The sequence below is a fragment of the Sceloporus undulatus genome, chromosome 9, assembly GCF_019175285.1.
Source record: "Sceloporus undulatus isolate JIND9_A2432 ecotype Alabama chromosome 9, SceUnd_v1.1, whole genome shotgun sequence".
NCBI lineage: Eukaryota > Metazoa > Chordata > Lepidosauria > Squamata > Phrynosomatidae > Sceloporus > Sceloporus undulatus.
The window spans coordinates 7,813,589-7,828,195 of record NC_056530.1 but is presented as its reverse complement, the minus strand read 5'-3'; the positions used below and the strand labels follow the sequence as shown (position 1 = coordinate 7,828,195).

At 41.2% G+C, this 14,607-nt stretch overlaps 1 protein-coding gene across 2 annotated transcripts in view; it reads right to left on the bottom strand.

Annotated features, from left to right (window-relative positions):
- Positions 1-14,607, bottom strand: part of HIVEP3 (HIVEP zinc finger 3) — a 72,379-nt gene that overhangs the window by 24,633 nt on the left and 33,139 nt on the right. The window lies entirely within an intron of this gene.

The following is a 14,607-nucleotide window of genomic DNA, read 5'->3' as shown; positions in this document are numbered from 1 at the left end:
AGGCCACACCGCTTGGATTCCCAATGATTGGGCTGTATATAAATAAATCCTATATTATTATTATTATTATTATTATTATTATTATTATTATTATTATTATATTTTCTGTAATGATAAAAGTAACTGAAACAGTTACAGCTACACTACAAAACATACCCCTCTTTTTTGTTGCATTCCTAATGCAACTTTGGCATGCCTTAGTGACTGCAAAAGGGATTAATTTCAAGTCACTTGTTATTGTAAACTGTTGCTTCTACGCTCAGGCATGGCAAGGAATTAGGGGATAAACCTAGGCTCAAGGAGTCCAGCATAAAAAAATCCCATTCAACTATGTAGCTCATGAAGATAAGAGGAAGAAGAGGAGAACTATAAGTCCTATCCTGACCTCCTTGGTGGAAGGGAAAGGCCAAATGTAAGTGTAGAAATAAATATTTGGGTTGGCTTCCCTGTTATGCATAAAATACTCCATGTAAACATTGGATCAGCCCATGGTGTCCTAGATAGTTCCCTAGCCTTTATCTGCAGACGCTGATCTTCCCACCAAATATGAGAAATCTAATTGTTTCCACTTTTCTGAAGGTACATGCAATATGAAACTTTACTGTTGTAAAATCCAAATTATCTGTCTGACTAATGCCTAAACATAGGCCCTATACAGACAGGCCAAAATAAAGTTGCTTCAAGTCACTTTGGAGGTATGGTGTTTCAATGATGCATGTGTCCTAAGAGTCTGGAAGCCACACCAAAGCTGCACTCCAGTCCTCAGGACTGGGACGTGGCTTTGGTGCAGCTTCTGAACTCTTAGGACGCATGCATCATTGAAACACCATACCTCCAAAGTGACTTGAAGCAGCTTTATTTTGGCCTGTCTGCATCAGGCCACAATATAGTTTATTTGTAACCCGCTTTTCCAAAATTTTGATCAAAGCGGCGAACAATTGCAGCTGTGTCCAAAATTTCAAAACAGAAATGTCATGAAATCATAAAATCATAGAATCTTAGAGTTGGAAGGGACCACAAAGGCCATATAGTAAAACCCACTGCCATGTAGGAATACACAACTAAAGAATTCAAGAATAATACCCATACAGTCTCTGTTTAAAAACCTCCAAAGATAAAGAGTCCACCACCTACAGTATAGACACAGTCCATTTACTCCGCTATCTTACAAGTCTTACAGCAAAACTGTTCTTCTTAATCGCTTTTCCTGTAAATTGAATCCACTGTTTCCTCTCTGCTCTCCTGAGTAGCAGACAATAAACTCCATTCAACTTTCGCATGAGTCTGGTGACACAGTGGTTAAATGACTATACTGCAGCCATTCACTCACAAACAACAAGGTTGTGAGTTCGATACCAGCCAGGGACTCCAGGTTGACTCAGCCTGGCATTCTTCTGTAGGTCACTAAAATCAGTACCCAGCTTATTGGGGGCAATTAACTTACACTTTGTAAACAGCTTAGTACATTGGTAAGTGGTATAGAAATGTACTTGCTATTGCTATAACATTCCTTCAGATATTTAGAGATAGCTATCATGTCAACTTTAAGCCTGCTCTAAGCTAAACATAACTAGTTATAAGTCGTTCCTCATAAGGCTTGGTTTCTAAATTTTTTATAATCTTCGTTGTCCTCCTCTGTATACCTTCCAGCCTGTTAATGTCCTTCTTAAACTGCCAGGCTCAGAGTTGGACACAATATTCCAGGTGAGATCTGACCAAAGTAGAATAGAGTGGCTTTACTGATTCCCTTGATCTAAACACAATACTTCCACGGCTACGGCCCACAATTGCATTGGCATTTTTAGCTGCGGCATCACACTGTTGATTGATTATGCAAAGGGATCCTGTAGCACTGTTGTGACACAGATAAATAAGTTGGTACCATAAGCTTCCATAGATCCAAAACACACTGCAGAAATAATCCAATTTGAGACCACTTTGACTGCCCTGGCTCAGTGCTAGGGAATTCTGGGAACTGTAGCTCTATGACACATTTAGCCGCCTCTATCAGAGAGCTCTGGTGCCACAATAAAGTACAGTTCCTAGAATTTCCTAGCACTGAGACAGGGCAGTTAAAGAGGGATCAAACTGGATTATTTCTGCAGTGTGTTTTGGAGCATAGACATAAGTCTACTTCAACAGAGGCATGCAGTGAAGGGTCTAGAACCTTTATAGTGATGAATGAGTCACTGCAATGAATTGCAACCCATTCTGCACAATCATTCTGTTCTCTCAAGGGTTGCTGGTGGCAGGGCTGGCCTACAGAAAGCCTCCCCAAAACAATTATTTGCCTACAGGAGGGCACACAACATAGATGGAGAGAGGGGTACACGATCTTAATTAAAACTGAACTTGTCAACTTAATAATAAATAATAATAAAAGCTTTATTTTTACCCCGCCTCTTGGTCGAAGACAATTGTAATACCCACTAGTTTGGCATTTCCATTGCTACTTACACATGAGATCAGCTTATTCATAGCTATAGTTCTGTTCCTAGGCACTTTTCTTCTTTTGTTCTTTTAAAAAAGTCATTTTTTATTAAAATTCTGCATATACTAAAATCTAACTAAAACACACACTAAAATACAATCCCACAAAAGAACAAATCAAAACATATACAAACACAAAACAAAACATGGAATTACAATACTACATAACAGAGAATGTTTGCGGGTTTGACTTTTGTGGTTTTGATTATTCCTAGACCGTTTACTGTCTTCTCTGCCATTTTTAACCAGGACCAGGATCCCTGTGAGACTGAAAGATTGTGAATGAGGCATGTAAGTCCCTATTAAAAATGACATAGGGCAGCAGCAGAGGCAAGTCTTTCCAGTCGCCCACTTCTACCTTGGAAAGGAACCTCGCATCTGTGGTGGGTTGAATCTGCAGATCGTACTTTCTGTACATGTTAAATGTGGGGTTGTTGGGGGGGGGGCAGGGGGAAAGGGTTATTCACAGTTTTCCCACTTTTGTGGGGGTCCTGTACTACTAACCCCAGCAAATGTGGAGGGCTGATTGTACATCATTTCCTAAACTCCTACTTCTTTCTCTATAAAATATTTGTTACAATTAAGCTCATAATAATTTTCCAAGCATTTGGTCATCTTATCCCCTTTACTAGTTTTCAAAAGGCCAAACTGAGATTGCCAATCCTTCAAAAAAAGTTACCAATGACTCTTCTCTAATCAAAATAAAAAATTTATCCATCTCTACAAGTTTATTTTGAATCATTCTTCTTTGATAGGAAAAATATTACTCTTCTATCGTGAAATATTATATTAAAAGTTCTTCCATAAATCTTATTCCATATTCACTCTTCTAATTTCCTGCCCCTGCAGCTACCTAGCAAACCACCTTAGAGAATCATACAATCATAGAATCGTAGAGTTGGATAAGACTGCAAGGGCCATCCAGTCCAATCCCATTCTGCCATGCAGGAACTCTCAATCAAAGCATACCTGACAGATGGTCATCCAGCCTCTGTTTAAAGTCCTTCAAGGAGGGAGACTCCACTATTCTCTGAGGAAGGAGTGTGTCGAACAGCCCTTACTTTCAGGAAGTTCCTACTAATATTGAGCTGGAATCCCTTTTCCTGGAGCTTGCATCCATTGCTCTGGATCCTAGTCTCTGGAGCAGCAGAAATCAAGCTTGCTCCCTCCTCAACATGACATCCCTTCAAGTATTTAAACAGGGCTATCATATCACCTCTTAACCTTCTCTTCTCCAGGCTAAACATCCCCAGCTCCCTAATTTGTTCCTCATAGGGCATGGCTTCCAGACCCTTCACCATTTTAGTCGCTCTCCTTTGGACACATGGCTCCAGTTTCTCAATGTCCTTTTTGATTTGTGGTGCCCAGAACTGGACACAATATTCCAGGTGGCAGAATAGAGTGGCACTATTACTTCCCTTGATCTATACACTATACTTCTATTGATGCAGCCTAAAGTCTCACTGGCCCTGTTAGCTGCTGCATCGCACTGTTGACTCATGTTCAACTTGTGGTCTACTTGGACTTCCAGATCCCTTTCACATGTAGTTTCATTCAGCCAGGTGTCCCCCATATTATATATCTCAATTAATAAATTATATATCTTTATTTACAGTCAATAGACCTGGAGAGACACGCTATAACTTAAAACCATATAAAATAGAAAGATTACATAAAAATACAGGAAGTTTACATAAAATTAAATTATCAGATTGGGTTATACAACACTGGAGATTACTTTGGTTATGTAATTACAGGTGTAGGATATGTTGCCATTGAGCTTACCCCTTTTTGATAATTCAATCTTTCTAATTTTAACAGCTAAAGTAAACAAAAAATTGCAACAGATAAAGAAGCATTCATGCATTTGTCTTGCAGCAGCATTTTGATATAAAACGTTTCAGAATAGCCTGGTTTATGGCTCAGTAATGCGGCAATTAGCAAGTTACAGCCGTGGTTGTAAAAGGCACATGAGAACAAAATGTGTGATAGAGTTTCAACTATTTGGTGCCCCCAAGGGCAAAATTGAGCTGAGGGGGGTAGCCCTGCAAACCTGCCAAAAAGTAAGTTTGAAGGGAAGACATTGCATCTCGCCTTAATGAACATGATGTGATACCTTGGAACAATTAGATTTTCAAGGTAGGAAGGCAACAGAAAGTTCCTGCATGCTGTGTTTAGGGAACAGGGAGACCAAGAAGTAATAGAATTGGGCACTGGGAGAGCAAGAGGTAGTAGAATTGGACCTGTGACTACAAAAGATAATGTCCCAGAGTCTTTGCATTAGGAATTTTAATGCCATCTCATGGCCTAAGTTTAAAAGGAAGACCAATAGAGGCTGCTTTATGAACAACATGTTTACTCCATCTGTTGGTGTAACTATCCAAAGCAAGGAAACCCACACCTGACTTGAAGATGAATACTCTGATCCAAAGTTTGGATGCAAGCATCTGTTTCTGATAAAAGAACTGAGTTGGGTACACGCCTAGAAACACATAAAAGAGCCCACAAAAGTTTTGCTTGAAAACTATCAAGTTTGGAATTGGCAGATTCAACCCAAATAGCTATTGCATACAGCAGTTTAGTTGTGATCTTTGCATTGAAAACTTTGAGGGCCATTGGTATGAATTGATTACCCTTGCTATGAAAGAATCTTATGATAACAAATTTGCCACCTAGAAATCCTTTCAACACCATGGATCCACGACAGTTCGACACAGCCCTATGATGAAATGTTAGTCCTAGGTATTTAAAGCTTCTGACTTGCTTCAAGGGACAATCACCTATGCCAGTGGTGGCGAACCTATGGCACACGTGCCAGATGTGGCACTCAGAGCCTTTTCTGTGGGCACGCATGATGTTGCCCCAGCACAGAGTTTGCCAGAGTTCATTACTAGAAAGCCAGAGGGACATGACACTTTGCAATAAATAAGTGGGGTTTGGGTTGCAGTTTGGGCACTCGGTCTGCAAAAGGTTCACCATCACTGACCTATGCTCCATCTGCAAAGATGGCAATTGTGCTCAAAGACCATGATTTTAGATTTGGCTCACACCTTATATATTAAAATCATTAATCATCTTTCAAATAAATACAGTTATTGTTATCACACTTTCTGAACTTTCTCTCTTCATTTAATAAATTCAGAAAGCATTTTATATGATTATTTTTGTTAAATTTAGCACCTAATATGATAATAATGAGAAACCTACTCTTTCAGAAACTGAATAAAGCCACCCTTTACATCTCTTATCAATACTTATATTTTACCTATATTTTAAACTATTCAAGCAAGGAATATTTTGTTAACTGAACTTCCATCTTTTTCCAATCCTCATCCTTCTGGCTGAAATCTCCAATGATATTAATATCGTTCATCCCAAATTTCCCATAAGTCCATTTTAACTTGTTTTATTATATCTCTCATCTATTTTAGTTCTGTAATTATGTCCTCCCAAGTTGCTTGATCAAATGGACATTCTGAACTGTCTTCCAAAAACATTTCCTCGGTTTCTTAAAACCTTGGTATCTTCACTTTCATGGATTTTTATTTAATCAATTCATCTTCGCTTGGACATCGGGTGACAGCTTTTCTCTCTCAAAAATCCCACCTCTCTGTCTGCAATTTTTCTAATGTCCGCTAGATGGTTACAGTTTGCAAGAGAAGTTCATTTAGTCGGTTCAAAGTTTCCACAGCCACTGGACCATGTTAGCCAGTCCTTTTATTGGTGTTCCTTATCTAGTTATTGTTCAAGGACAACAACAACAACAACAACTGCCACTCTCGCATAATAAAACAAGTCTTTATTAATTCATTTAGTTTTTCCGTAACACAATATATTTTCCCTATGACTTCCAAAGGCAAACTCCTGCTATGCTTTTTGCATTAAAGCTTCTGCTAAACAAACTGAATTTCTTCTTTCCCCCTTTTCTATTTATACTTTCTTGGTCAATAGATTCAGGACAGTGAGGGCTGGAACAGACTAGCACCTTCACATGGCTTCAAGGTGGCTTGGGAGCATGGCATTTACACACGCCATGCCCCCATGTTGCCCGGAAGTCGCACTGGTGATTACACGCCGGGTGGCTTCAAGATGACTTGGGGGCATGGCATTTAGATGACACATGTCCTCAATCCAACTGGAAGCTGGCTGAAGCAGTGATGGGGCAGCTTCAATCTGCCCCAAATAGAAGCAGCTTTCTGCCTATTTGGGCCGGATTTTGGCTGGATTGGGGCCATGGCATGTGGTTGCTGCGGCCCCAACCCAGCTTTCTCAGGGCAGTCCATTTCACCCCTCACTGAGGCTGCCAAACATCCTTTTAACAGCATCTGAGCTAGCTCATTGTCCTGCTACAGCTGCAGCGATCTTGGAAGTCCTGACTATCTTTTCATGAGGAGGAAAGTCTTCTGGGACCTTATGGGTTAATGCCTTTGTTCTCCCCTTATTAGGGGTGAAATTTACACTGGACAGATCTTTCCCTGGTCAGCAATACAACTGTAAATAGCCTTTGTAATGGCAGTGAATGATTACCAGTGACCACTTGTCATTTTGCCTTGTCTGGAAATCCCTAGCCACTTCTTTCCACACATCTGATAAAGTACACGTAAATCTACGAAAGCTTATGCTACCAACTTCTTTCTCTCAGTTAATCTCAAAGATGCTACAAGATCCCTTTGCATACTGATCCAGACCAACATATCTATGGAGAGTATCGCACCACACTCTTAAAACATTGCAATTCCATTTTAACTGCTCTGGCTGCCTCCTGTTGCATTCTGGAGTTTGTAGTTCGTTGAGGCCAGAGATCTCTCTGGCTGAATAATCTAAATGCCCCTCCCTAAACTGCAAATCCCAGAATGCAACAGGAGACAGCCAGAGCAGTTAAAGTGGAATAAACAACATTGTAAGAGTGTAGTATGATGATTTCCTATGTCTTTGAATTCTACCACTGTCAACTCATAGTTAGCATGTGCTCTAAGACTTCTTAGATACTTTTCACGTGTACTACTTCATGCCAGAGTCACCCATCTGTGCATTTCATTTTTCCTGTCAAGAGAAACATAAACTTTAACAATTATAGTGTTGTGTTATGCCAATTAATTTAAGCTCCCTTTCACACTAAGTACATGTCATCATATTCATTCGAGCATCTTAAATGTTGCCAGTTTAGGTGAAAGGGGGAAGGTGGCACTGGCAGCTTATTTGTGTCATTAGAAAAAAATGGAGACCCAAATGCTTTTTATTGTTTTCCCCTATAGTTAACACACTGAAAACCTGTCTTGACTGTAAAAGTCCAGTACTATATTTGAGCAAGATTTCGGAAGATTGGCTTTTGCTTGTGAGTGTCTTGGGTTCTACTGTTAGAACCTGTTGGTGATATACGTATGTATTTGCGGGAACACTGCAGAAGAAGGTATCCTGTAACTCCTTACACAATGATCATTGTCCCAGGTGTGCAACAGAAGCTGCAGTAACCATGGGTATGTTGGCTGTGTAGCTGTACCCAAACACATTTTGGCTGCTCTAACACAGAGAGAGATGAAGTAGAAGACTTACATAGGGAGCAGGAGCTGTTCCTTCTCCACTGGGTGTGTATGAACAGCCAGCCATACTCCAACAGCTAATCCATAGCTGTGGGCTTGGAGCTGTGTCCTGGCCACTATTACATACAGTGGTGGGGGAGGAAGAGGGGCAGAGACTTGCACTTTGACAGGTGCTTTCTGGGTCTTGGCCTATATCTAAAATATTTAAAGCAGAACGTTTTCCTGGAAAATGCATAACCCTGGTTTCCTAAAAGAAGTGTTAAGTGCAGCAACAAAGCAGAAGAAACCTATATGAAACCAAGTAACACTGAAGGGAAACAAACACTGAAGAAAAGCTAGCTACCCCAAATTCTGCAGAAGTTTAGCACATATCAAATGCATTTACAGGAAAGAGCAAGATAAACGACTAATAAATGCCAAAGATAAACGACTAATAAATGCCAAAGACATGCCAAATATGCTGAAGATGAGTGCAAAGATATCCAGTCAAGCAGAGAACCAACTGTCACATCAACAGATTGCAATGATTGATTGATGTACAATTTGTCCATCATTTCATTGATAAAAGTACAATTAGCATTTGCAAAATTGCATCCAGGCTCTGCATTCTCATAGATTTGCTAATGTCCAGTCACTGGTCTATCCCTGGTAAGTTTGAGTATTTCACTGATAAGTTTGGGTATAACACTTTCTCCCGGCATTTCCAGGGTGGGAGAGGTGGAGGAAAGGAGCACTCCTGTTCACCCATCCCTCTCACCCTGGAAATAGCTGCTATGGCAAGGGAGGGTTATTTGTGATTTTTCCACATTTGCGGGGGTCTTGATCCCCTACCCCTGTGAATGTGGAGGGAGGACTGTATATCTGTATCATTTTTGCCACTCTATAAAATATGTGAAGATAATCTATGGCCCGGTACAAACCACCCCAAAAGGGCAGGCTGGCGGCTGACTGTTTGCCTGTGGAGGGACACCGCAGCAGCCAAACTGCCCGGCATCCCTCTGCCCCAAAAAGAACCCAGATAATGGCATCCAGGCTCTGCATTCTCATAGATTTACTTATGATAGGTCACTGGTCTTTCACTGGTAAGTATGAGTATTTCACTGGTTTTCCGGCTTCATTATTTCTTTATCCTAGGCCACATTTTCTCACACTCCGCTCTGTTTTCCTACAGTAATCTGTAATTAATAAGAAGTCTTGTTTTGGTGTGTCTGCAATCTCCTCCTTTATTTCAGCAGAGAATCCTTCAATTTCTTCTTCTTTTGCTTCTGCAGTTGGAGCATAAACTTGGATTATGATTTTAATGGTGGATGTTCCCTGAAGTTTTCACATTATTCAGTCAGACTTTGCAGTATATCCTTTGACTGCTTTTGTGACACCGCTCTTCACGATTCATGCTACCCCATTTTTTCTTTTTAATTTCCAGAGTAAAAGACTGTGCAATATCTGATCTCCTATTCCTCTTCACTTGAGCTCCCTCATCCCAAGAACTGCAATGTTTATACATTCCATTTCTTGTTTTACTGTGCCCAGCTTCCCCTGATTCATGCTTCCAGCATTCCATGCTCATACAATATGTGTCGCACAGCTTCAGACTTTCCTTTCGCCTCTGAGCATATCAACAATTGAACTTTACAGCTTGAGTTCAGTTATATCATTAGCCACAACGCTAACCGTACTTGGGCTCTGCTGTACCCCAGTAACTTGTTCAGTGCCTTCTGACCTAGGAGTCTCCTCTTCTAGCACTGTCTCTTGTTTCATTTTAGATTTCCTCATCATAGGTTTTTCATGGTAAAAAGCATTCAAAAGGCTTTTTTTATAGTTTTTTGTGGGTTTTTCGGGCTATGTGGCCATGTTCTACAAGAGTTTCTTCCTGCCGTTTTGCCAGCATCTGTGGCTGGCATCTTCAGAGAAGATGCTGGTGAAAGGTCAAGAAGAAACTCTTCTAGAACATGGCCACATAGCCTGAAAAACCCACAAAAAAACTGGATGCTGGCCATGAAAGCCTTTGACTTAACATTCAAAAGGTGTTTCCTTGTGTACAGTACTAACCAGTTTTAGTTATGGTGTCTCTGCCAGTATTACTCCTCCTCAACTAGTGCAGATGCCCAGTAGCTGTCTGGCACATATAGTCTGACTCCTCAGCAAAAGCCTATCTGTCATGGGAGACCCCTTCAACAGCACTGCTGTCATCAACGTAGTCTCTTGTCTCAGAGGAGCACACAATCACACCACCAGAGAAAGGTAGTGCCTTAGTGGATATATTACAACAGGACTATGTAAATCTTTCAGTGGCTTGAACCTCTGTTCCTAAATCTGTTTCTTTCCCCCCTGTTTGCTAAGGGCAGCCTCAAAGACTCATTTCACTCAGAAGGGATCTGCCTTGACAGAACCATCTGCAGTCTAGCCGGAAGCCATATGAACGGAGACACAGTTCATGAACCAGATTCATGATTCCAGATGTGACCCTTCACATTAATGACTTTCAACAGTGCAAGTGACACATGTTGGCGGGGGAGTGCTATGCAGAGCCAACCAGCAGCTATTGCTCATGATGTATTGCATAATCCTGACTCTTCTGGGTTTGCTAGGGAGAGAGAAATGGTTGTCGCCCACAAGAAAACATTTGCTTGGGAATTAGAAGCCATTTAGATATGGTTACTATGACAGGGAGGGATGTTACATAATTTTATTAAGGAAACAAGGCCAATATTCCAATAGTTGTGGCTCCTCTCTTTCCCATTTTTCTAGTTCTTCACGTAATGTAAAAAGTAAATGGCTCAGGGGGAAAAAATACTGGGAGAGGAGACAAATATGTCTAGATCAAGGGAAGTAATAGTGCCACTCTATTCTGCTCTGGTTAGGCCCCACCTGGAATATTGTGTCCAGTTCTGGGCACCACAGTTTAAAAAGGATGTGGAGAAACTGGAGCATGTCCAAAGGAGAGTGACTAAAATGGTGAAAGGTCTGGAAACCATGAAGCCCTATGAGGAACGACTTAGAGAGCTGGGGATGTTTAGCCTGGAGAAAAGAAGGTTAAGATGTGATATGATAGCCCTGTTTAAAGACTTGAAGGGATGTCATATTGAGGAGGGAGCAAGCTTGTTTTCTGCTGCTCCAGAGACTAGGACCCAATGGAGCAATGGATGCAAACAGCAGGAAAAGAGATTCCACCTCAATATTAGCAGGAACTTCCTGAGAGTAAGGGCTGTTCGACAGTGGAACACACTCCTTCCTCAGAGAGTAGTGGAGTCTCGTTCCTTGGAGGTCTTTAAACAGAGGCTGGATGGCCATCTGTCGGGGATGTTTTGATTTGGATTTTCTGCATGGCAGGGGGTTGGACTGGATGGCCCTAGTGGTCTCTTCCAACTCTCTGATTCTATGCCAACTGAATGGCACCTACTGTTTCCTGTCTCTTCAGCTGAGTGGAGCTAGAATTCATGCTAACCTGGTTTGACCACAAGTGCACTATTCAGCTCCCATCACTTCACATGCTCCAGTTCCCTTCTTGTCTTCTTGGAGGAGGAGGTGTTACAGGAAATCAGTCAGAAGAATGACTCAAACAGGCAAACAGTCCCACACTCAGTTTCTACAGGCAAACATGAGAATGAGAAGCAGAGTTCATTTTGAGTAGGTTTGCCACACAGTTATTTTAACGTTTTCCCACCTTTCTTTTGTTTTCTGATGCCTGGAATGGAAAACTGCAAAACAAACACACGTGCGTTTCTCTCAAGGAAGAGAGTGGTAAACTTTTCAGAGAAGAACCAAGCCGTTGGCCAGAATCATAGAATCACAGTGACCATTCCCACTACAAAAAACCCTGAACCCTGATTCAAGCTATATGCCCCTAGTTCCCAATGGAAATCGATCCTGATCCTCATTTGATCAATCCCAGGGGAAATAAAGCAGAGCAAACGCAAAAAGCCTGGGGGGTTTTGGTAGCAGTTATTTTTAGGTTCTTTTCAGAAGACTCGGTTCTGACACGATTCCTAACAGTGGAGACACCAGATTAGAATCGATTCTTTCTGAGGGGAGGGAAAAATGGCAAAGGGGTAACGTTTTGATAGATCCACCATTCCCCCCCCCCCCAGCAGTGCTGCCTGTGTACTTGTGTAGTTTTTTTTAAACAATTAAATTGTTTGATTTTGTAACTACTTGCAAGGCAAGTAGTTGCAAAATCAGTCAATCGAAAATTCTTTATTTTCTTTTTAAAAAACCACATTGTCCTCCCCTTCATCCTCCTCCTACGTCCCCCAGTGCCTTCCTTCTTTCCTCCGATTCAAGTGGCAAACCGATTCAAGTAGCAAACCAATTCAAGTAGCAAAAAAGGATCCCCTTTTATAGTGAGAACGAGGGATCTTTTGAAATCAGTTACAAATACAGAGTGGATCTGAATCACAACCCATGTTATTCTGCCAGTGGCAATGAGCCCACAGATCTCAGAGCTGGAAGGGACTAGATGAGCAATATAATCCAGTCCCTGCCATTTTAGGAATCCATAACTAAAACACCCTTGAAAGACATCTTTTCAACCTTTGTTTATAATCCAATCTCCCTCCAAAGCAATATCCCCCTCTATTAAGCAAAGAGGTTTTATCTAATGTTTAGGTGGAATATCTTCTCTTTTGTTTTGTTATTTAAATTTTTGTAATTTGGTTCATCTTCTAGTGTCAATTGTAATTTGGTGTGGCCTACACGAAGTGAGGTCAGCTAGCATGGTCCATGAAATTTAACATTAGATGAAAAGAGAGATAAGCAAATAGAATGACAGAGCTGGAGGAGACCCCAAGGGCCATCCAGTCCAATTCCCTGCCATGCAGGAACTCGGAATCAAGGCATTCCCAACAGATGGCCATCATCCTCTGTTTAAAGACCTTCAAAGGAGACTCCATCACATTCCAAGGGAGTGTGTTCCACTGTTGAACAGCCCTTACTATCATAAATGTTTAGGTGGAATCTCTTTTCCTGTAGCTTGCATCCATTGTTCTGGGTCTTGTTCTCTGGAGCAGCAGAAAACAAGCTTGCTCCCTCCTCAATATGACATCCCTTCAAATATTTAAACAGGGCCTCTATCATATCACCTTTTAACCTTCTCTTCTCCAGGCTAAACATCCTAGCTCCCTAAGTTGTTCCTCATAAGGCATGGTTTCCAGGCCCTTCACCCTTTCACTTGCCTTCCCCTTTGGACATGCTCCAGTTTGTCAACATCTTTTTTTAACTCTGGTGCCCAGAACTGGTCACAGTATTTCAGGCGAGGCCTGACCAAGACAGAATAGAGTGGCACTATTACTTCCCATGATGCAGCCTAGAATCGTATTGGCCTTTTAAGCTGGCACATCACACTACTGACTCATGTTCAATTTATGGTTTACTTGGACTCCTAGATCCATTTCACATGCACTATTGTTAAGCCAGGTGTCCCCCATCCTATATTTATGCATTTCATTTTTTTCGCCCTAAGTGTAGTACCTTACATTTCATCCTGTGGAAGTTCATTTTGTTAGTTTTGGCCCAGCTTTCTAATCTATTAAGGTCATTTGCAATTTTGACCCTGTCCTCTAGCTACTCCTCCTATTAGCTACTCCTCATAATTTGGTGCCATCTGCAAATTTGATAAGCATGCCCTCTTTTCCATCATCCAAGTCATTGATAAAGATGTTGAATAGCACTGGGCCCAGGACAGAGCCCTACTGGACACTCCACTGGTCACTTCTCTCCAGGATGAGGAGGAGCCATAGCTGAGCATCCTTTGGGTTCAGCCATGCAATCAAATACTAATCCACCTAAGAGTTGCCTAACATGTAAATGCATTATCTACTGGGCTCTGCATCCTCCATAAGGGAAATAAACATGTGCACAGGAAGGGAAAGCAAAGCCTAGTAAGATCAATGGCAAGTCCATTACTGCTTTGAAGGGAGAGACTAGAGAGGTGTTTGTCATAGCTGTGTCTCCATGCCGCTGCCTTTGTGACTAATGGTTTGAGAAAGACATCTTCCTTTCATTCAGTATAGAATGGATTAAAGCTAATGAAGTTCACCGTACTTCTACAGTGGCCATGGAGGAAGGGAATCTGAAGCTTGCATAAAAATGTAAAAGGTTGTTGGAAAGGAGGTACAATGCTCAGTCCCTCTTCTGCTGATCTGTTGAAAACTGTCCTCCCCCTTGAATATTCTTATAAGCCAGTATATTCTCCTCTACACCCAAAAAATTCTCAAAGCTGAAATAAAAAATGAGAACAGGGCCAGTTTCATTTTGGAGTCAAGAAACAAGATACCTGAGCAAACTTCCCAAGTTAGAGCAAAGCACAATTTGCTGTTATACACCAATTGTGCAAATAAAGGCTTATACAAGCCACAGTTTACCTTTAAAAGGAAACATTAAATCATCTTTAGAAGTATAGCAGACGTGGAATACTCTAGCTTCTGCCTCCAAAGTAAAGGTGGCACATTAATGAGTCTTCACTAGGGATGGAAAAAATTCATATAATTTACTGTCTGCAAGACTATTAATGAAAGTGCAAGCATATCTTTCCATTTCCCATCATTGCAAAAATATTTGTGACACATTTGTCTTTTCTTTT